Source organism: Microtus oregoni, unplaced genomic scaffold (assembly GCF_018167655.1).
Source record: "Microtus oregoni isolate MIOR12 unplaced genomic scaffold, Mior012 000042F_ref0000377, whole genome shotgun sequence".
NCBI classification, from domain to species: domain Eukaryota; kingdom Metazoa; phylum Chordata; class Mammalia; order Rodentia; family Cricetidae; genus Microtus; species Microtus oregoni.
This window is the reverse complement of record NW_024543209.1, coordinates 3356968-3380087: the sequence shown is the minus strand read 5'-3', so window position 1 is coordinate 3380087 and position 23120 is coordinate 3356968. Positions and strand designations below refer to the sequence as shown.

The window sequence follows — 23120 nt, the reverse complement described above, 5'->3', positions numbered from 1 at the left end:
GCCTGCATGTATGTCTATGTACAATATGCATGCAGTGTCCTCAGAGGCTAGAGAGGGTGTGGAGATCACCTGGGACTGGGGTTCCAGACAGCTGTGAGTCCCATGTAGGTTCTGGGTGTTGAACCCCGGTCCTCTGGAAGAACATCAAGTGCTCTTACCTGCTGAGCCATCTTTCCAGCTGCTGGAATGTTGTATTTTATATCAAGTTTTAAAAATTTTTATTTTTTAAATAAGCAATGGGCAAAGCCAACTTTCTTTTTGGAAAAAATATGGAACGCTTCATGAATTTGCATCTTTTCTGTGTGCAGGGGCCATGCTAATTTTTCTTTAGCTCCAATTTTAGTTTGTGTGCTGCCTAAGCAAGCCGCAAAACATTCTTTTAGAAGCTCTCTTGATTACATTTTCTTTCTAAAATAGGGTCTCATGTATCCTAGGCTGCCCTTGCACTTGTGATATAGCCAAGAATGACCTTGCATTCTTGACCTTTTCTGCCCACATCCCGGGTGCTGGAATTATAAGTGAACTCCACACAGCTGATTTCATGCAAGGATGGAAATCAAACCTAGGGCTTCATGTATGTTGGGCAAGCACTCACCCATGAAGGCTGGGTCATTCTTGATGTAAAAGCACGGAAATTAATGAGTATCAATGTGAAACATTCTAAAAAATTTGGATTCTCAATATGAAAGATGGTGTGGGATAGTGCTCTGTAGTCTGTCAATTATATTTTAAATAAACACTGATTAGTCAGTAGCAAGGCAGGAAGTATAGGCGGGACAACCATACAGCAAGTAGAGGTGAGTCAATGAGAACAGGAGAATTCTGGAATGAAGGAAGCCCATTCTTCTGCAATCCTGTTTAGACACAGAAGAAGCAAGATGTGACTACACCACTGAAATAGGTACTGAGTTATGTGGCTAACACAGATAAGAATAATGGGCTAATGTAAGTTATAGGAGTTAATAAGAAGCCTGAGCTAATGGGACAATCAGTTTATGATTAATGTAGACCTTTGTGTGATTTCTTTGGGACTTAATGACTGCGGGAACCGGGCAGGACAGAAACCCCAGTCAAGAGAAAGAGCTTTGATTTGCTTACTTTTTTATATGCATATGTAAGCGATATAAAATATCTTTCCTAAAAACATCTTTAAAAGCCATCTCAGTAACTGTGAAATGAAAACCCAAGTGATATAAAAGAACTCTGTCCCAACTGGCAGCATGTCTGTCTCCACAGTACATAAAACAATGATGTCACATAGACAGTGTCCAAGGGTTAATTAAATATGCTAATTCTTTTCTAAATATTCTTAAACATTTATATTCTTAAAAAAATTATGCAGAGTTCCAAACATTGAAATGTGTGAAATGTCTTAGTTTTGTTTTTGAGACAGGATCTCACTGTATAGCTTTGGCTAGCCTGGAACTGCCTATAGTCCAAGCTGTCTTTGAACTCACATTGACCTACCTGTTTCTTCCTCCTGAATGCTGAAATTAAAGGTATGTGTCACCACATCCGACTGCAATTTCTTACTTAAAAGTAAACATATTTCAACTTAACTCCTTTAACAAGTGTTTACTAAAAATGTACAAACCCCAATGAGGATACCAAACTATATAAGGTATGTGTGATGGTCCTTTCCCTAAAAGAATTTATAATCTCATAATTAATGATATTTTTGGATTGGTTATTGCATTCATTTAATTTGTGGAGCAATGTATCAGTGACTCCACTTATTCTCCACCTTGGCGGGCTTGTGTCCCCTGTAAACTAGGAGCCCAAGTCAGCCCTTCCTTTCCTGCTTCATTTGGTGATAGCAACAAGAAAAGTTAATTAACATGCATTTGCATTTTAGAATCTATGGAATAAGGGAATAAGGAATTAGAACAAAACACCCATTTTGGGGGGCATCTTTCTCTCAGCATTTTTTTGTTGACAGCCTCTCACTGAACCTAGTGCCCATCAATTGGCTAGGCTGGCAGCCCCTAAGAGTCTCCTCTCTCAGCCTTCCAGCACTAGCATTACAGGCTCCCCCTTTCTTTCTTTTTTGCATTTTTTAGTGCATGTGTGCCCACATTAGCATAATGCTGCACACATTACACTCACAGGCATGTGTGTAGCGATGGGGGGGGGGGCAACGAGTAGAAGTTGGTTCTTGCGTTCTACCCTGTGGGTGTCAGTGGTATGTAGCACAATCAGAGAGATATGCAACCATCTCTACTATATACTCCCCAAATATTTTGCTGTCCCCCAAAGATGCCTGTACCCATTAGGCTGCTTTTTCTTTTTAGATTTGCCTATTTTGGATCTTTTCCATAAATAAAATCAAACAACATAATATTTCATGTCTATTTTCTTTTACCTTGTAATACATGTCAGTGTGCCTTTCCCTTTTGGTTCAGTGATATCCCATTGGGCAGACATTCTTGGTTTTTGTACATCTGGATGGCCGTTATCTTTGGCTATTGTGTCTATTGCGATCATGCGAGTCCACGTACAGGCGTTTGTCTGTGGACACGCTTTCCAATTCTTTGGCGCATAGGTACCTAAGAATAGACTTGCTAGAGTGCACAGTAATTCTATGCTGAACTTTGTGAGGTAGCACTGACACAGTCTCCACGGGACTCACAGCATTTCATAATCCCATTAGCAATGCATCAGGTTTCAATTTCTCGGTGTCCTCATCATCATGAAAAATATATTTTTTGAAAAAGTTCCCTGGAACTCTAAAGCAGCTCGGGGAAGTCTAAATTATCAGAATTGTTTGAATTTCAATTTACTCTCAATAGAATAACAGCCGTGACTATAGAGCAGTGTTTCCCGTCTACTCTGAGAACAACCCAGTTTCCCTGCCTACGCTGAGAACAGCTCAGTTTCCCCAGTCTACACTGAGAACAACACAGGACCCTCGTTCACTCTGCTGTCTCACGGATTTATCATTACAGCTAGTTGTATGGCCCACTTCTCTCCCTCCACCGCCCACGTTCAACCTTTTGATACTGAGACAAGACCCAGGCATCTACGAAGTCCATGTCTGAGAACCTCAGAATTGAGTTAAAACAACAAGAACAAGAGCCACATACGTTTTTAAGTAAGCTTACGACTTTGTGCTGGACCACATCCATAGCTGTTGTAGGCTGTACACTCTCATCTCTTTCTTGCCCTCTAAAGAGACATTGCCACGCTGTGCTCTTAGCATGACTATTACACATTCTCTCTGCTGGATTCCTTCCTCCTCTTCCGGTTCCCAGTCCATCCCTCTCCTGTTAGGAAATCTGGCAACATTCCATGTCTTACCAGGCATCTTGTGATCCTGTGTGATAAAGGAATATTGTCCTGTATGGCAGAAAATGTGTGGTCCAGGCCCTATCATTGCCTCCAAACTTTGTGTTTTCTAGTTTTTCCATTGAATTCCTGTTATATGCATGGTAATAAAGTCTAATGGACAAATCTATCCACCTACCAGTCTAGTCTGACCTCTGCCAGGGGGCTTTATCATTTGCTGCCTTCTAATGACCTTGAATAATATCCATTTCAACTGAAGATAATTCTGTAGACAGGGAACTGTAGGATTGATTGGCTGGCTGGCTGGGGTGGGTGGTGGTGGTGCAATAGTAGTTTCTAGAATTGAAGGTGAAACAACTAAGTACATATTTCCAAAATATTTTGGTAATGATATAAGATATTAAAAGAAAATTACCATTTTTTCCCATCATTTCATAAATCTCAAATTTGGACCAAAAAATTCGTAAGAGACAAGACTTGAATGTGAAGTGCATCTGTGTGTATTGTTTTCATTTTTATGGTATCTAAGGGACCATGAACTTAGAGTGCAGAAAGCCAAAGAAGTAGAGACTTGATGTCTAAAGGACACCCATGTCTAAAGGGGACGACTCAGTGCTTGTACTAAGAAAAAGCATGTTTTGAAATGTAATTAGTCTCCATGGCCACCAGAGGGCAGACATTAGCAGCCCGAGACCTGGTGCCCGGGACGCAGTCTTTTCACTTCTAGGGGCCCTCCAGGGGGCGCTGCAGCTCACGCCAGCTGCCAAAGGACACAGTCACCAGCTGCTGGTGTCTGGCAGTTGCTGTGGTTCCGCACTCTCCAAGCTGGTGGGAAGAGTTCCTCATTTGAGAAACAGAGGGAGGGGCATACTGCCGTTGTCTTCAAAACACTACCCAGCTGCAGATATCAGGGAGTTGTTTTGTTTTTTTTTTAAATTAAATTTGATAATCTGAATTTATCATAGCAACAATAAAATAAAATAAAGTCAAATAAAACAGAGCAATATATGTTAATGTTTTCCAGAAGCAGTCTACTCTTCTGAGCATGGGACTAAAAAGAATATACAGTGACTGAATGACTTGGGGACAAGACCAGAAATGCCAGAGGAAATTTTCTCACCGTGAGTCAGTTTGCAGGGACAGCAAGGGATTGCAACTGTTTGACAGACCTGAAACCAACCTGGGGATTTTTAAGAATTCTGACATGTTCAGTTTCATCCTCAATCCTGTGAGAGAGATACAGTCACCATCCTTACTTTTAAAATTATTTTTAAGGCCTGTTGTTTTCTCTCCACTTAATAGTTTTCAAATAGAAAGTAAAGCTACATTACAGGCATGAACTGCCACCAAACGCCTTTCCTTAGGACATGAGACTGGAGGGAGAGATGGCTCAGCCATTAAAGGCAGGCTCAAAACCAAAAGTATAGGAAGCAAGATTGCCAGCTCTGCACTTCATGCACTGTTCCTGGCTCTGCTGTTCAGAGTCAGACGCTGGGGATGATTAGCTGCTTGGATTCTTAGGGTTTCTTTGAGGTTCACCTGCATCTATAACTGATGCATGAATTATGCTGTTTCTTGACCTATCAAGTTCATATGCAAGCTATTCTGTTATAATAAGATGAGTCTATTTAACTGTATGTGTGTGTGTGTGTGTGTGTGTGTGTGTTTAATGACTGTTTTTGTTTTTGCGACAGAGTCTTACTCTATAACTCAGGCTGGCTTTATACTCTGTAACCCAAGCTGTCTTTGAACTGGTGGGACTCCTACCCCTCAACTTTCCCAGTATTGGGGGGCCACTACATCCCCTAAAGGGCTTAAGTCTTTTGAGGAAGTCTCTATGTTCCTCGTCTTAAAAATAAGAAAACCACAACTGACAAAATTCAAAGTCACACAGTGACTTTCTCCTGATAGAGGAGAAGATACCACAAAATGGCTATCACCTTCCAGGGCTGTTGACAGTGTTCTGGTATCAAAAGAAGGAACACTGCTGCCCGGACGAGGGGAGGCCGATGAAGGCATGATACCCACTCACATTTGGCTTCCAGGCAAAGAGCAAATATCCTTGAATCACACCCGCAATGTTGGACAGGACTTGCATATTTTTCACCCCAGTTGATGGTTATAGGGAAAGAAATTTCTTTCCTTGTCCATCACTAGATTCATAGCTGGGAGTTATAACTAAAGAAGATGAATAAGAAAACAGCATGACAAATTTATTTGAAATAAGCTTTATGTACACATGGGAGACCAGAAACAAAGAATGAGAGAAACTGTATTTATGTACACGAGTGTGTGCGTGTATGTGCATGCGCATGTGCGTGTATGCATGTGTGCATGAAGTCAACTCCTAACGTTTACTTTATTGCACACCATTTTACTTTCTTGAAACAGGATCTCTACAGCAAACCTGGAGCTTGCTGTGTAGTCCCGACTAGCTGGCCAGTGAGCTCCCCCCTGCTAGCCTCTGGTTACAGATACATGAGATCCAAACTCGAGTCTTCAGTTTTGCTCATTAGTTACTTAATCCACTGAGCCATCTCCCAGGCACTGAGGTACTATACTCTTACAAACACATATTTATGCAGAAATACGATTGATCAAAAAGGTTGATGGGCTGGGGGAACTCAGAGTCTCCTCGGTGGCCCTGGGTCTTTAGAGAGAAGGGCATTCTTTTCCTCCACTGTAGGAAGGGTGCCTATCCAATGAGGACTTGAGACCTGTTTCAAGGCAGGAGTCAGGGGGAGGAAGATTTTCTTACATATGTTAATTGCTTCATCTCAGCTGTGACCAAACGCTTGCAGGGAATAGGGGAGGAGGGCTGATTTTCCCTCACAGTGTCATAGGGTCCAGTCCATAGTTACTGTCCCCATCGTAGCACTGGATGCTCCAGCAGAACATCATGTACCAGGAGTAGAGGGCAGATGTGTATGTCACAGAGGCAGCTAGTAAGACTATATATGAACTGTGAGTGGTGGCTTATAGTTTTAGTCCTGGCACTTGGAAGGCAGACGCAAGCAGATGTCTGTGAGTTTGAGTCGAGCACGGTCAACATGGCAAGTTCAGGGTTACACAGCGAGCAACCCCTTTCTACACACTCCTCCCCACATAGCCTACACCACACTACCAGGGATCAATACCCTGGTGACATACTCTTCTAGTTGGTACCCACCCCTTAAGCTTCCATCTCTCAAAACAGTGCCAGCCATTATTTAGGGGCCAGGCATTCAAACCACAAGTCTATACAGGACACTTCAAATTCAAACCATTTCCGCCTAATTCTTAACACTAGATACCATGTTTTATCATCCCACCCCGAACCCCAACACAACCCTACCTTAAACTATGAACCTGGGCGCTTTCAGTTGCTCTTAGAAATTCTAGATTGAGATACAGTGTAGCTCTGTGATAAATTTACGATGGAGAGAGATTTCTGAGAAAGGCAATGATTTCCAAAACATACGAAACAGACAAAATTAAAACAATCCCACAGACACATCAGGCGAAATTACAAAGGAGAACAAGTGATTTGGTAATGTGACATTCTGGAGAGTTGGCTGACGGGTGTGTTTGGACTAGGTCGGGAGATACACAATGGGGTCTTTGAAGGCATGGGTAAGAGGATAGTGGGTGAGGGGGGCTTATTCTGTCTTGGATGTGGTTTATTTCCATACATTCTTTGTGTATATGTTTTGTTGAAAATAAAAAGTGTGATAGGGCTGGTGAGGTTGCTGAGTAGGGGGTGGTGCTTGCTACCAATGCCGACCATCTGAGTTTGGTCCCTGGGGGAAGGAGAGAAGTGACTCCCCAAAGTCATCCTCAGTCCTCCACCAACACACACATTAAAATAAATAAGTGAAACTATTAACCAGCATGTCCGGATCCTGGAACAAGATGAACACATGGGATGCCAGCTCTGGCCTCTTGGATCTCTAGTTTCTTCATCTATAGAATTGAGATAATAATGTGTAATTGGTAGCACCCTTGTGTGCTTTAAAATAAGTCGTGCAGATAACAGTGTAGGGTGTGCCAGAGTCTGTAGGAAAAGTTACTGGGACAAAGTAGAAATTGTATTGGGATTCCTGCATTCTACTAAATAAAATGTGGCCAGGCGTTTTTGCTTCTGTTGGCTGGGTTTTCTTATCCACACCTGTCTTTCATTAGTGTGTATTGAAAATGCGAAGGAAATCGCCTGAAACTTTACATAATTTGAGCGTTAAAAATAAACTGCTGCCCTTTTCAGAAAGCAATTTTGAGCAAGCGAATGACACTTGAGAAGAGGAATGTTAGAATGGAGAGTCAAGCTGCCGTTAATGTCATAGCTAGCTCTGGAGCTCGGGAAACACACAGGAAAATCAATGAAGCAAAGTCTGCCGATTGGAACAGGTGATTGCTTGCCATCAACATGGAAAAATGCAAATTCTTTTCTCTAGTTGTACAATCTCAGAAACCCTACTAGCTAAACTGTTATTTATTTATTTATTTGCATTTCCCTGTGTATCCTTTAAAAATGCATTTATTTATTTATGTGCGTGTGTTTGTGTGTAGTCAGAAAACAAATTGCAGGAGTCCTTCCCCTCCCTTCTAATGTACGAGTTCCAGGGACGGAATCCAAGTTGTCATGCTTGGTGGTCAGCACGTTTAGTCCAATGGTGCGTTTGGCTGACCCTGGTGTATATGCTATACTTCGTAAGCTCCTGAGTGCGGTGGTATACTCCTGCAAACCCTGCACCAGGAATGAAGAAGATGGTAAGATCATGCTGAAAAAGAAAAGGAAACCAAGCAACAACACCAATATCAGAACCCACCATTGGGTCCGGAGGGGTGGCTTCATGGTTAAGAGCTCTTGTTACTCTAACTTCGCTTCAGTTCCCAGAACTCACATGGCAGCTCACAACATCCTGTAACTGCAGATCCAGGGAATCCAGTACCTTCTTCTGACCTCCATAGGCACCAGACACACAGGTGGTGCACATGCATGCAGGCAAGACACTCAAACACACAAAATAAAGTCAATAAATCTGAACCCCCAGCACCACAATAAAACAAAAGATCAATTATTACTGACTCAAGAATTGAAGTCATGATTCAATATTAAAAATAAACTCTACATAAGTCATAAGTCAATTCAGAGGAAAGTAAAAATTTCTGCAGAAATTTATTTTGTATACATCTTGCCATCCAGAGTTATCATGCCTGGGAAGCATGTTCACAAGTAGCCTAATAACTTACAAGTAGCTTAATAACATGAATCAAAATAATATGCACAGATAATTTTACCCAAAATATGCATGTGCAGTGTTGTTCAAGGCATAGTGAAGTGGGTGCCTCAGTCTTCTATTAGTAGACAATAACCTGGAATGGCCTCTGGGAAGCAATTTGTTAGTGTGTGCTAAGAGTTCAACACACTCAAATTATTCAACTTTTTTGTTCTAGAGGATGAATTCTTTAGATACCTCAGAGACGTGGCCTTCAATAAGAGAAGCCATTCTCCTGTCTGCCTCATAGGCCTGGGCCCAAGTTCACAGTATAAATGTGGATAAGAATTCATCTCGTGTTTCTTTCCTTACCTTTTCCAATTCCGTGTGTGTGTTGTATGCATGTATAAGCATGTTTGCATGTGTGTAGGTGCACATGTGTGAAGCTGCCCATATTTGTGTGTGAGTTTGCCTGAATGTGGAGGTCCGAGGTTAACGTCAGTATCATTTTGGATCACTCTCCCGTCTTCCTCATTGAAACAGGGGCTCTTAATCAAACACAGGGCTCACTGACACGGCTAGAATTGCTATCCAGATTGCTCTGGGAATCTCTGTTTCCAATTTCCAAGGAGGCTGGAGTTACAGGCAGGCTGACTCACCCACCTGACATTTATTTGGGTTTTAGAGAACCCTGGTCCTTAAGCTCTTGTTTCAAACTCTTCAACAACTGACCAGTTCTCCGGGCTTCCTTGTTTTATTGTTTTTGCAGTCCTGGGGCTTGGACCCAGAATAAGAACATGCTAGGCAAGAGCTCAACCACTGATCTATATCCTCTAATTTTCCTGTTTTAGTTTTGAGACAGAATTTCACCAAGTTGCCCAGGATGGCCTTGAATTTGTGATCCTTCTGCCTCAACCTCTGTGGTAGCTGGGATTCCAAGCCTACACCAGGAGGCAGGCATTTCTGATAATGGTAGAAAAGTGAGATCTCTAAACGTCCGTCAGTGAGAAATGATGAAGTAACTGCCATGAACTCATACTGTGGAAGACACATCTGTTAAAAGTATGTTCCCAAGATTTGAATAAAAGCAGAACACGCTCAGAATGCATAGGTTTGCATTAACGAAAAAGGTGTGCACAAGTGGTGCAAAATTATCTCAACTCTGTGAAATGTGCTCATAAAACAATGAATAAAACAAAGCAAATTAGTAACAATTGTGAGCCAGTGAAATACAGAGTGGGCAAAGGCACCTGTCACCAAGCCTGAAGACCTAAGTTCCATCCCTGAGCCTCACCTGGTGGGAGGAGCGGACTGACTCCTACAGGTCGCCTGCTGACCTCCACACCATGCTGGGGACTGTGCAGGCATGTGTATGCATGTTCTCTCTCACCACACACACACACACACACACACACACACACACACACACACACACTGAATAAATGTAATATAAGATTGAAAAGAAAAAGAAGTATTAACAAGTTGAGCTCTTTTAGACTGTGGGATTTTAAGTGATTTTTAATTTTTTTGCTTTCTTTCTGTGTGTGTCTCTATTTTTCATAATGAACACAATTACCCTCATAATAGTGAAAAAGGTAGGTTACTGCCTGGGAACTCTTAGGTGTATCTCTGTCTTGGTTATCCACAGACTGACTTGTGTGCAAGGAAGAAAGGAGTGCAATGACACCCTTGTGGGGGACTGTTCTCTTCTCCAAGCGCAGAGAGTGCAGCTCACATCACTGTGAAATTGCAGACTTCACTGTATTTAGAAACTCTAGTTGCCTGAGTTAAACAAACAAAAATCATGTTTTGCATATTGGAATGTGAAATGTGTGAAAGCCTACACCCTTGGGAGAGCATGCAATTTGCAGTGTCTATTATTTTTATGTTATTAAACCCATCTTTGTTAATAAGATCTATAATTATTAGGCAGAAAGCATAATGAAGTTGGCTGGTTACAATGGAGGCCAAAGCCAAGTTTTTCCAAGTGTCTGATGTTTCCTGGTGACAGCCGTTGATTAGAGTTCTGCTATTTTAAAGTAATTTTTACCAAAAAAGGAATGCTTACAGAACATTAATAGATGAGTTTATATTCCTTAAAAGTTTTAGAGTTCTTCATTTGGGCATTCCTTCAGGTTTTAGGGGGTACGCATTTCTTTCTTTCTTTCTTTCTTTCTTTTTTTCTTTCTTTCTTTTTTTTCCTCTTTGTGCAGCTCTGGCTGGCCTAGAACTCGCTATGTAGACCAGACTAGCCTCTAATTTATAGATATCTGCTTGTGTCAGCCTCCAGAGTGATGGGATTAAAACTGTGTGGTCAGCTTGTTTTGCTGTGGAATAATCTTCGTACACTGTAAATATGTATTGCTCTCATTGTTAATAAAGAGCTGATTGGCCAATGGTTAGGCAGGATTTTCCCGGCAGAGAGAACGCTGGGAAGAAGAAAGGCAGAGTCAGAGTAGTCGCAAACCAGACAGAAAGGAAGTGGGACACGCAGGCGTGGTAAAAGCCACACGCCTCAGGACAGCACAGAGATGAATAGAAATGGGTTGTTTTAAGTTGTTAGAGCTAGTTAGTAATGAGTCTGAGCTATCGGCTGAGTATTTATTGTTTATAATAAGTCTCTGAGAGGTTATTTGGGAAATGGCTGGCAGAACAAAGCTTCTCACAGGACACAGAAAATCTCCATCTACATTGTTTCTTTTCTTAAATTACTAGTGCATATGTGTATGAGAGAGTGTGTGTTAGTGTGTGAGTGTGTGAGTGTGTAATGCTGGGGGGATTGTAGATGGGGTTTTAAGTTTACATGGTCAGATCTTGACATAGGCTATTGTCTACACATAAGAGCCTTTGGGACAACAGGTTTAGATTAAGAAAGTCCAGTAGCCAGGCTGCGCAGCCACACGAGGGAAATAACACAGCTCCTAGCTTCTTAAGGTAGGTTTTCAGCATACAACATTTGCTATCTGAAACACCAACTGACAGTTTAATATTAATTAGAAATGTTCTAAGGTCAGACTGTTTATTTATCTCTTTCTTCCATCATTTGGTCCTAGAATTCCCACACATGAGGAAGGAAATATTTAAATTAAGCTCTTTAAGTTGCTGGAAATCTTTTGGGTTTGGCTAATGTGAAGTGAGTGGAGGCGCTGTTTGACATTGGAGCTCAGAAAGGACGGTCCCTGACGTTATGATGGCGTGAAAGCTTCACAGTCAACTTACACCAGGCTTCCAGTTTTGAATCTGGATCTTTCCTAGGCCCCGTGAAACGCTCTTGCATTGTTCTGGGCAGCAGTAGCTTCCGGTCAGCTGCTCAATTCCAGTATAAGGGGAAACAGTTGACACAGTGTCCTGTGTGGGGATGCCCAGTAGATAAGTGTGATGCATTTATTTTTAATTAGGCCTGTGTGTACATACCTCTCTGTGTGTTCGTGTGTGTGTGTGTGTGTGTGTGTGTGTGTGTGTGTGTGTGTACACATCTGTGGAGGCCAGAGGACAGCCTCAGGTATCATCTTTAGGAATGCTATCTGCCTTCTCCAAGACAGGGTCTCTTGTTAGCCTGGACCTCATCACTTAGACTAGTGAACCCCAGGAGGATACCTGTTTCTGCCTCCCGAGAGCTGGGATTCCAAGCCCTGTTACTGTGCCCAGCATTTTATATGGGTCTTCATGCTTGTGAGCCAAGTGCTTTAGCCCTGAGCAGTTTCCCAGGACCACGGATAACTTTCTTTTTCTTCCTTGTTTGTTAAAACCTTACTTTATGCACAGTAATATAATTTGCATGTTAAATAGCACCAGAACAGAAGGCTTTGATGTAGGTTTGTGTGTGTGTGTGTGTGTGTGTGTGTGTGTGTGTAGGAGGGTGGTATCAGAACAGGGTTTCTCTGTGTAGGGCTGGCTGGCCTAGAACTCCTCTGAAGCCCAGGCTGGCCTGGAACTCAGCTGCTTGCCTCTGTCTCCTGAGCACACAAGGCTGAGTGCTGGGATTAAAGGCATGTGACACCATGCCCACCTTCACGATTAGGGAATGGTTTTTGTTCTTTTCTGTGTAGCCCAGGTTGTCCTGGAACTCATGCTGTAGACCAGGATACCCTCTAACACAGACATCTGCCTGCCTCTACCTCCTGAGTGCAGAAGACTGAGTTCTGGGATTAAAGGTGTTCACCATCACTCTTGGTTTTGGTATAGTTTTAAACAGAAGGAAAAAAAAAAGAAAAAAAAATTCAAGTTACAGAACCCCTCCCCCAGAACAAATAAGAGAAAATAATTACTTTTCCTTAGTGTGAAAGTCATTTGTATCTAATTTTTTTTTTATATTACTGGTCAGTTAAATTGACTTTAATAGCTTATTTCCTATATTACAGAATATCAAAATATTACTAATTTGGCTTGTGATCAGAACAAAACTGTTAACGAGACAATTATTAATACCAAGTCTTAAATCTGACACACATAGGTGGTGGTTTGAATAAGAAATGTTCCCCATAGACTCAGGTATTTTAATGCTGCATTCCCACTTAGTGGTACCATTCAGGAAGGTGGTGCTAAGATGTACACCACTAGGGGCAGGCTTTGAAAATTCATAGCCTCAACTCACTTCCTGTTTGCTCTCTTGGTTTCTTCTGTGACTAAATGTGATCATTTGGCTCCCTGTTCTGGTTCCCTGCTACCATGCCTACCCGGCCATGATGGGTCTCTTCCTCCAGGGCCATAAGCCAAAATAACCGTTTTTTTCTTCCATAAATGGAATTGGTCCTGGTTTTCTGCACGCAGTAGAAAATAACGAATACATCTGTCTCTCAGTTTAAACAAGCCAGGTTCAATGCTCAGCGGATGTATGTAGCCAGAGGCTGGGATACATTAGCAGTGTCGTTCTCCAAGTTTATCTAAATGGAATTACGAAGGATGCGGTCTCTTTTGTCTGGTTTCTTGTTTCCCATGCCGTACGGTATTGAAGTATATCTAACCTGTAGTCTGTGTTGGGAGTGCCTTGTCTGATAGGCAGATCTCTCTGTTTCTTTTTCCCCTGAAAGGTTTTGGCTATCATAAATAAATCTTCTATGACTATTTATGCGTAGGTCTTTGGGCAGATGTGTGTTCTCACATCTCATAGAAAAACGTGTAAGGATGGAATGGCTGGGTCATCTCATGTATGTTTAGCTTTTTACAACAGTGTCAAGCTTTTCCAAAGCAGCTCCATCATTCAACCTTCCCACCAGCACTGGAAGAGAGTGCTTCATGTCCCCATTAATACATGGTATTGTTAGCTTTTTACATTTTAAGTGTGTGTGTGTGTGTGTGTGTGTGTGTGTGTATGTGCGGCTTAGAAGACAAGTTTGCCATTCTCTCCTTTCCCCAGGAGGGCCTTGGGAATTGATCTCACGTCCCTGAACAGCAATCACCACTAAGCCATCTTGTTAGCTCATCTTTTTAGCTATTAGCCATGTTTGTCGATGTGCAGTGAGATTGTGATTTTAATTTTTTTCCTAGTGACTAAGTACGCTAAACACCTTCACAAACTTTGAGCTTTCCTTGGATCACTTGAGTGCGTCTGCCCCAATCCCTTGCCATTTCATAAAGGTGCTTAGGATCTTATAAGATGTTGTTCATCCCTGCTAGACACCAGTCTTTTGTCAAATGTTTTCTTCTAGTCCGTGGTTTACTTTTTCATTTGAGGGAAAATGTTTCAAATTTTGACAAACTTACTGAGTTTTCTTTTTATAGTTTTAATGTTTTTATGTGTTAAGACACATAAAATATTTAGGTAATATTATATTTAAGTAATTTAAAATGTATTTAAGTAATCTTTGCACAACCCAGGCCTCAAACTCATTACACATCCCAGGCTGACCTTGAACTCACACACCTCTTGCTAAGCTTCTCACCTAAACTCACAGATCTGTACATTTGTCTTATGAATTCCTCTGGGAATCAGGAACTTCCTTTTTTTGTTAAAAAAAAATTGTTATTAGTGTGTGTGTGTGTGTGTGTGTGTGTGTGTGTGTGAATGTGGGCATGTGGAGGTCAGGGCATGTGTATGGACATCAGAGGACCACTTTCAGGAGTTGGTTCTTGTCTTCCACCCTGTTAAAGGCAAATTTTTTCTTGTTTCTGAGGCTGTGAACAAAGGAGTTGCTGCCAATCCTGATGATCTGAATTCAACCCTGGAGCCCTGCATGGTGGAACTCCACGTGTATGATACAGCATGCTGTCTTAGAGTTTCTATTGCTGAGATGAAACACCATAGCCAAAAGCAGATTGAAGGATAGGCTTTACTTTTCTTATACTTCTACCTCACAGGTCATCATGGAAGGAACTCAGAACAGGAACTCAAACGGCAGGAACCTGGAGGCAGCAGCTGATGCAGAGGCCGTGGAGGAGCGCTGCTTACTGACCTGCTCCTCATGGCTTGCTCAGCTGCTTTCTAATAAAACCCAGGATGACCAGCCTTGCAGCAAGATCTTAGAAAGGCATTTTCTCAGCTGAGATTTTCCTTCTTTCAGATAACTTTAGCTTGTGTGTCAAGTTGACATAAGACCAGCCAGCATAACTGACCCCTTGTCAACTTGACACACAAACACATCTCTCACTATTAAGCCACACCTTTCCTTTCTTATTCATCCTCAAGATCTCACATCAAAAACATAAATATATAATACATATGTTTACAAAAGGGGCATTATCAAAGGATAAAGGTGTTAGTTCTCCAAGAAGACATAACAATCTTTAACATGTTTGATACTACTCTAACAGGGCCAAAACAGTGAAGCAAAAACCAATAGAGCTACAAGAAGAAACAGATAATCCACTAATTAGAACCAGAAATTTCGATAAGTTTCTATCAATAATTAACAACTACAGCCATCGGAAGACAAAATAAAAAGAGATGTTCTATAAAACCAAGTGAGATATTGGACGATTACTGTAGTTTAGCAGGTGTCAGAAGGGTTATTATGTGTTTCCCACTGCCTTGTAGAGAATATTAAAAAGTCATGTATTCAAAAAAGGAAATTCAATAAAATCCATGACGTTCATTCCATCACCAAGGTCATTGTTGATTCTAACTGTTCTCCTTTTTCTTTTTTTCCTGGCAGAGGGGATGGTGAGAAACACAGTAACTGCATGAGCAGTTGGGTGGACCCACCTTGGTTTGCACTAAGACAGTTTCTGCCCCACTCCCTTTGCTTCTACATTATCACAACCAATGTCAGCTCAGTGGAAAAGGCAAGTGATGTCTCAGTAGTAATATGAGTATTTTGTCCTTGGGAACCTCATAAGAGTTCCAGGGGCAGTTCCCCTCCCCCAACATCAGGGGTCTAAGGCCCATATTCTCAGAAGGACATTGACTACATATGACCTGAATTCCTGAGAGGCAGCTCTGAGAAAAAGGGAGGTTTAGCCGAGGCTTAGTGGACACGTGTGTAAGGAAGGTCGGACTGTCTAAACCAGGGTAAAAGTGAGCAGCAGGTTGCCTTCCTCAAATTTGCTTAAGTAAAAGGTGCGAAACATAGGCAGGAGGTGGCCTTCTGTTAGCAAGAGTTACAGAGGGCTCTGTTTGCATGGAAGGAGCTAAACTTTTATCCTCCCATTGCCTAAGGAGGTTTATAGCATGGAACAATAAAATTATTATTGCCTATTAGCTCCAACACCCTGAAAGCAATATGCTGAGGGGATTTTGGAGGCTCGCATTGAGTTGAGGGCTGCCAGTTAGACAGCTGCACCTGTCAAGGGAAGGAGATGGTTTAATAGAGCGGATGGTCAACTAATTAAACACTCAAACCACCGTCCAGTCATTCAATCAGAATATTCAATCTGGTGCTGCATTTGCTCAGGGGATACAATTTTATATTACCTTTAAATATGGATGCCAATGAGGACAATAAAAAAGAAAGCAGTCTCGAAGAGCGTCAGACTGTGCTGGTATGACCGGTGTCCAAACACAAATGCCATGCTCTTTGCTCTGCTTAATCAGTTCCAAATAGTGTTGTGGGAGCAGAGGACATGGGCTTGGAGGATGTACTTAAATGTTTATTGAAAGTCTATAACTGCTATAGGACTGTATGATCTAAGAGCGTGGAATTAACATTAAGGAGCTATGATGTATCTCTCCGTGTGCATGTATGAGCATATATACGTGTGTGTGTTCTATGTAGTCCTGTTTTGTACATGTTATCACTGACCCTTGCTGCTACTTCCTATTCTAAATCTCTTTCAACTGTTTCCTAGATATGAGCAAAGACTCTTAATTAGACTATTTCTTTCTTACTATCTTCAACCCATTTAATACACATTGGCCACAGTGACTTTTGAAAAGTATAAATCAGATCATATGTCTGCTTCCTATCTCCCAGTGACTTCAGGTTCCTGCTGTGTGATATCTTATGCTTCGCGTCCTAGTTAGAAAACCCCTCACAAATACTTCGGCTGTGCTGCAAGGCCCTGTGAGTCTCTGCCTCTTTGACTCTGCTAATGTTCCTTGCCTTGATAACTACAGTCGGGTCACTCCGGCCTCGCGTTCCTCTCTTGGGGCCCTTGTACTTCCTATTGTTCCTGAAAGGATTGCTAGTCCCCCAATATTCAGCTTGTTTTTTAGGTTCTTTCTAGCAAGTTAGGAGACCCTACTGGAGTAGCCTCTCTGTGAACTGCTGTCATTTTCTTTCTTTCTTTTTTGTTTTCTTTTTCTTTTTAAATCACAGGCTTTAGCACCTGGAATATAGCCAGACACATAACACAGCCTCATCAAACAGTTGTAGATTAATGAACAGATGAGTTGCTGGTCACTTTCTCATCATCATGACAGACACTGACAGAAACTCCAGTGAGGAAAGATTTCTTGGGCCTTACAGTTTCAGACCACCATAGCAAAGAAAATGAGGCAGAGTTCATGGCCTTTGAGCATGTGGTAAAGGCACCTTCCATCTTGGTGGGTCAGGATGTGGAGAACTCAGACCAGAAGCACAGATGAACTATAACCATCAAGGCCTTCCCTCTCTGTATCGTGTTCTACCTTTGCCAGCCGGGCTCTGTGGTCTAATGGCATTGCCACAAGTTGCATGGTGTTGGGGCAGACATTAAAACACGTTCACCTGTGGGGTGCTATAGATCCATGTCGTAACACCTAGCAAGCCCTGAACCCCAATTGGCTCTTGGCCATCTCATCACACAAAATGTATTTTGGCTTAACTTTAAATGTCTCTGTAGTCTTTAATGTTCCAGTACTGTCCACATTTCTGAAGTCCAAAGTTTTCTCTGAGACTTGTGGTGATCTCTTAGCTGTGATCCTTATAAAATAAGAAAGCAAGTAGCACACTTCCAATGCACACTTTCACAGAATGGGCACCCCACACCAAAGGGTGGACAGCAAAAAATAGATCTATCAAACCAAAGCAAGACTGAAACCCATTAGTGTCGTGGGCCAACCCCAACAAGATTGCCTTTCTTCTAGAGTGGAGGCGTGGAAATCTAGAATTATAGTAAGGAATACCAAGACGTGAACGAAAAAAATAAAACACAGAAACCCATAGGATAGTATCGGGAGGGAATTTCAGTGAGTACTGAAAATTCATCCATGTTTAATTTCCAACAACTTAATGTACCCCTGATTTCAAAAGGTAGGAGGAGAACAAAAGGACTGAATTAACTTACAAATTGAAAGTCGTGGGGTACAGTCACCGCTCTTGCCCTTGACTCTTGCCCTAGACCAAACACTCTGTAGGCAAACTACAGAGTGGAATCCCAAGTTATTTCCATAAAGGGAAGAAGAAATTAGTTGGATCCTTAGACTTTTGTTTTACATAAGAACCAACTACTTCCCTATTTCAGGAGCACGGGGTCTGGCAACTAGCCACACCTGTTTACTGTATCTGTGAGAGAGAAGAACTCTGTTTACAACTAGGTGGGACCTTTGTTTGAGTTAGAAGCACAAATAATCTAAAAACAAGTCCCCAAACTCTCTGACCTTTGGCCTCTTTGGGCCTCTGCACATTAGGACAAACATGACATCCTATAGTTCTGTGTCCAGCATCTAGGACTTGTGGATATGTGCTCCAATATGCTTGGGTCAGCTCCTAGATTCTTGCTACCTGAAATGCACATGGCCTCTCTCTTGGGTCATCTCCACTTAGTGCCTGCAGTGATGGTCCATGTTCTTGGCATCTTCAGTATCTTGGGATTCCTACTACAACCTAGGCATCACCTTTGTAGCTTTGTGCACAGTTCTCCCAGAAGATCAACACAGAGAATCTGACCTGAGTGCACATTGCCTGGCCTCTTTGAATTTTTTTCTGGAACCTTGCTGCAAGGCCCAATGACCTGAGGATAGCATATATGTCCATACAGTCAGCATCACATAGACAATACTAAGTTCTGCTACCAGCTTGAGACAAAGCTTGGCCTCCTTCTAATCACAGCTACAGTAGCCACTGAATTCCAGCATAACTGAACCTGAGGAAACATTTGCTTCCTGATAAGCGAGCCCCCAGGGATCTGCTTCAGCTTTCTGTCTCCTCAGCTCTCAGATTCCAAGCCTATGCCTCTTTGCTTGGCTATTTCCTTTTATGTAGACTCTGAGGATCGAATTCAGATCCTCATGTTTGTGTAGCTGATGCTTTCCCGATGAGCTATCTTTCCAGTCCCTAGTATTGACACTCACAAAGTTGTGGTAACAAATGCTGTTACACTGACTATTAGATTAGAGCGAACAAGTCTGTCTTGTGTCCCATGGCTTGCATGCATCCCATGATATCTATGCATGTAGTCCAACATGTTTGTTGATGAGGAAGTCACATTGCAATGTCCAAAGTGTAGACTTTCCTGATTTAGAGTCATTATTTTGGAGTCCTTCTCCTCCTTCCCTTTCTCCATCCATCCTTTCTCCTCCTCCCCTTCTTCCTCCTCCCTGCTTCTTGCTCTCTCTCTTCCTCTCCTTTTCTCTGTCTTTCTGCCTTCTTGTTAGTCATGGTTTATTACTTCTAAAAATTCCATCCCTTCCCCGCCCTGCTCTTCCATCCATTCTTTCTCCCCATAATTGTCTCCCTTTATTCTCTACCTCTCCTACTCTTTTTTCCTGTCTCCTTCTCTGTCTCACCGTCTCATTGTTGGCCAGGGTTTTGTTCCTTCTTAAAATGTATAGTGAAGATTTAAAACTGCACGAAGTACATGGATTCCTTTTTCTGGGAGTTGAATTGTGTTCCCCACTGTTCATACTCTAAGTCCTAATACCTCAGCTTGTGACCTTATATAAAAATAGTAATTTGGGGGGCTGGAGAGATATCTCAGGGGCTAAGAGCACTAGTTATTTTTTTCAGAGGACCTGGGTTCAATTCCCAGCACCACAGGGCAGCTCACAACTGTCTGTAACTCCAGTTCTAGGAAATCTGATATCCTTAGACATACATGCAGGTAAAACACAAATGCACATAAAATTTAAATAAAAATAAATAAAAAAGTATTGTGCCACAGTACAACAAAAATGGTAGCCTTGCACATAGAGTCATACTGAAGAAGGGTGACCCCCTAATCCAGTATGACTATATGTTTATTATATGTGGACACCTGAGCACAGACACACGCATTGAGAGGATGCCACACAGAGATGACTATTGGGCCTATAATATCAGCATTCTGGATTCAAATGCAGGTGTTCTTAGAGTTCAAGGCCAGTCTGTCTATATATAGTGAAGTTTAGGTCAGCCAGGGCTGCATGATGAAACCTTACCAAGAAGAAGAAGAAGAGGGGAAGGAGGAGGAGCATAGTTCATCGTTACTTCTATAACTCAAGGAATGAGGAAGATTCCAGGAAGTTGCCAGAAACATGAAAAAGATTCTTCCTTATGATCCTCAGAAGAACTCCTTCTGACACCCAGCTTCGGACTTGTGGACTTCAGGATGGTGGTGCAATAACTTTGTTACATGTTTTGAACCACCCAGTTGTGGTAACTCCTGACCTTCCCTGGTACTGGTAGAACATTTACTTAGCATACACAAGGCTGTACCACATGAAACCTGGTGTAGTAACACACACCTATAGTCCCAACACAAGGATTTCGAGTATTAGTCCCGTTTGCAGAACAAGAGCATTTGTGGAGTGATGTTCAGCTCTTAGAGACAGGGGAAAGAATAAAACAGACATCTTATGATCTCCAGCACATGAGTATCCTAAGAATTGCTGCAAAATGTGACTAAGTATAATCAAGATACAAAGTTGTGTAGGGGAACACAGCAACAGCAGCTATACCCAAAGAATTCTGGGAAAGCATCGACAGAGAGATGAAAATTAATAGATGACTTGTGAGTAATAAGAATATTGTGTGAAGATGAACATTTCTCTCTAGCCCATCTGTTCTTAAATACCCCACAGCCACTTCCCAAATAATTGACTTGGAGGCTTAATATTACTTATAAATAGTCGGTTGATAGCTCAGACTTGCTATTAGCTAACTCTTACACTTAATTTAACCCATATTTCTATTTTTGCTTTGCCACGTGGCTCATAGCTTGTTACTTCATTTTTTACATGTCCTGCTTGCCCAGCGAATGGCTGGTGTTTCCCCTGACTCCGCCCTCCTTCCCATCATTCTCAGTTTGGCTTTCCCACCTACCTTTCTGCCCAGCTACCGGTCTGTCAGCTTTTTATTATGGTTAATAATAAAAAGTACTACGTATTCATAGTGTAGAAAAAGATTGTCCCACAGCAGTTAGGTTCATGGAATAGATTATGGAATTTCACCTCACATATAAGGAAAAGTGAGTTATGATGAAACAGACATATAGAAGTCACTATCCCTACTCACCCCAAGACTAACGGCTTGAATTCTATGAATCCCCCTCAGTGTATTTCTTAACCCATTGTGAAGTTAGGGGAGCAGGGAGATCACTTCCCCTATAAACAAAATCATATGTAGAAATGTGATACAGTGGTCTAGTCTAGGGGTCCCTGAGCTCCTTTTCCCTCCAGTGTGGACGGAACCAGAACTGTAAACGAAAGCAATATCATCAGGGAATAGACTTCATCTGGGAGAGCATTTACTTAGCATACCCAAGGCTGTGGCTTTGATCTTCAGCATCACGTAAGTCCAGGCATGGGTAGCACAAACCTACAATCCCAACACTTGGGAGGTAGAAACAGGTCAAGGTCATCTTTGGCTACACAGCAAGTTGGAGGCCAGCCTGACTCAAAACAACCACCAAAACACCTGCAAAAGCCACTGCTTCCTACTCGGTATGCAGGTGATGGGGGAACTGCGCATTCCTGGTTGTCCTCCTACAGCTGGGAGCATGAGTGACACAGGAATCCCCACAGTTCCGAGTCCCTGCTTCCTAGTGGCTTCCCTGGCAGAAGACAGAGATGACTGGGCTGTTCATGCAGACCTACTCCCACAGGCTAGGAGGCCTCTCTGGTGAATGATTGGCTCGAAGCTTTGGCTTCAATTTGGCTGAGGTTCCTTGGTATTATGTTGCTGAAGATGAATCTGGCTTCCTTCGCTGCTGCCTTCCCTTTCTCCTCCCCAGCTCTTCTTGCCACTTTGGGCTCCCTCACTCTCCAGCCCCCTCACTGGCATCTCCTTCCGAGAATCCTGACTAATCCTGTCTTGGCATCAGTAGAGAATACAAGCTAATGAGGAGCTCGTGGAAGTGAAACAAGAGACCTGCATTATCCCCATGATTGCTTACTTTCAGATTAACACAGCCTCTTAAAGTGAACATATGTTGGCCCCATTCCAATAAAATCCAAGGGAAGAGGAGAGGATTGAGAAAGGGACCTCAGGAACTCTGTTATATGCTTTAAGTCTGTAAATCGATCATGAGAAAAATAACAAAAATCGAAGTATAGGCAGACGGAGATACTTGCATAGATTTTAAACAGCCAAAGAAGAATTGGAGAATATTCCATGGAGACTGTTTTTACACCCACACAACCTGGCAGATCATTGCTTATACCATCTTTGTTGCAAAAAATACTACAAAAATATGGTTCTTTGAAAACATCTTCTGTCCCTGTATAAATGACATAAGATCCAGAGGCACTTCTGCAAATAATATGTTTTCCAATGCCAGTGTATAAATAGCTTGGAGAACTGAGATAATAAGAAAGTTGCCAAGAGTCTTGCTGCACTGACAAGAGGAGCCGTCGACTTGGAGCTGGCTCCGTTATTTGTGGCTAGTCTTGAAATCTAATAGACGGAACACAATGCTGTTTTCATTCCCCAGACAAGAAGGAGGATGTTGCTATCTTTGACTGTTGAGGCAAGGGCCAGATTGGGGCCTCCTCAACTTCCTGGCCCTTTGCCCAAGTTTTCCTTAGGAGACAAGGACTTTCCTACCACTGGAAAAGTTATTGATTGGTTGATTGTATTTAGGATTGATCCTAGGCATTGCACAGGGCAGACAAGCACTCTACATTGGAGCAGTAACCTCAGCCTATTTTTGAGACGATGAATAGATCTAGTTTTCACTAGATTTGGATGACTCCTTGGCCAGTGGCCCTCTTGGATTCAGCTGTCCTCTCCTGACCAAAGAAAATCTCTCCTGTTGTTTTGTGCTTCTGTGAAGACTCATGGGAAGACTCAGGGATCTTCAGATAGTCTCATAATTTAACATCCGGTCCCCAAGGCTTTTCCATTTACCATTTACAGGAAGGGATGA

The 23120-nt window shown here is 42.2% G+C and overlaps 1 pseudogene; it reads right to left on the bottom strand.

Annotated features, from left to right (window-relative positions):
• Positions 1 to 263: 263 nt before the first annotated feature.
• LOC121434188 lies at positions 264 to 363 on the bottom strand (annotated as a pseudogene).
• Between the last annotated feature and the right edge of the window lie 22757 nt (positions 364 to 23120).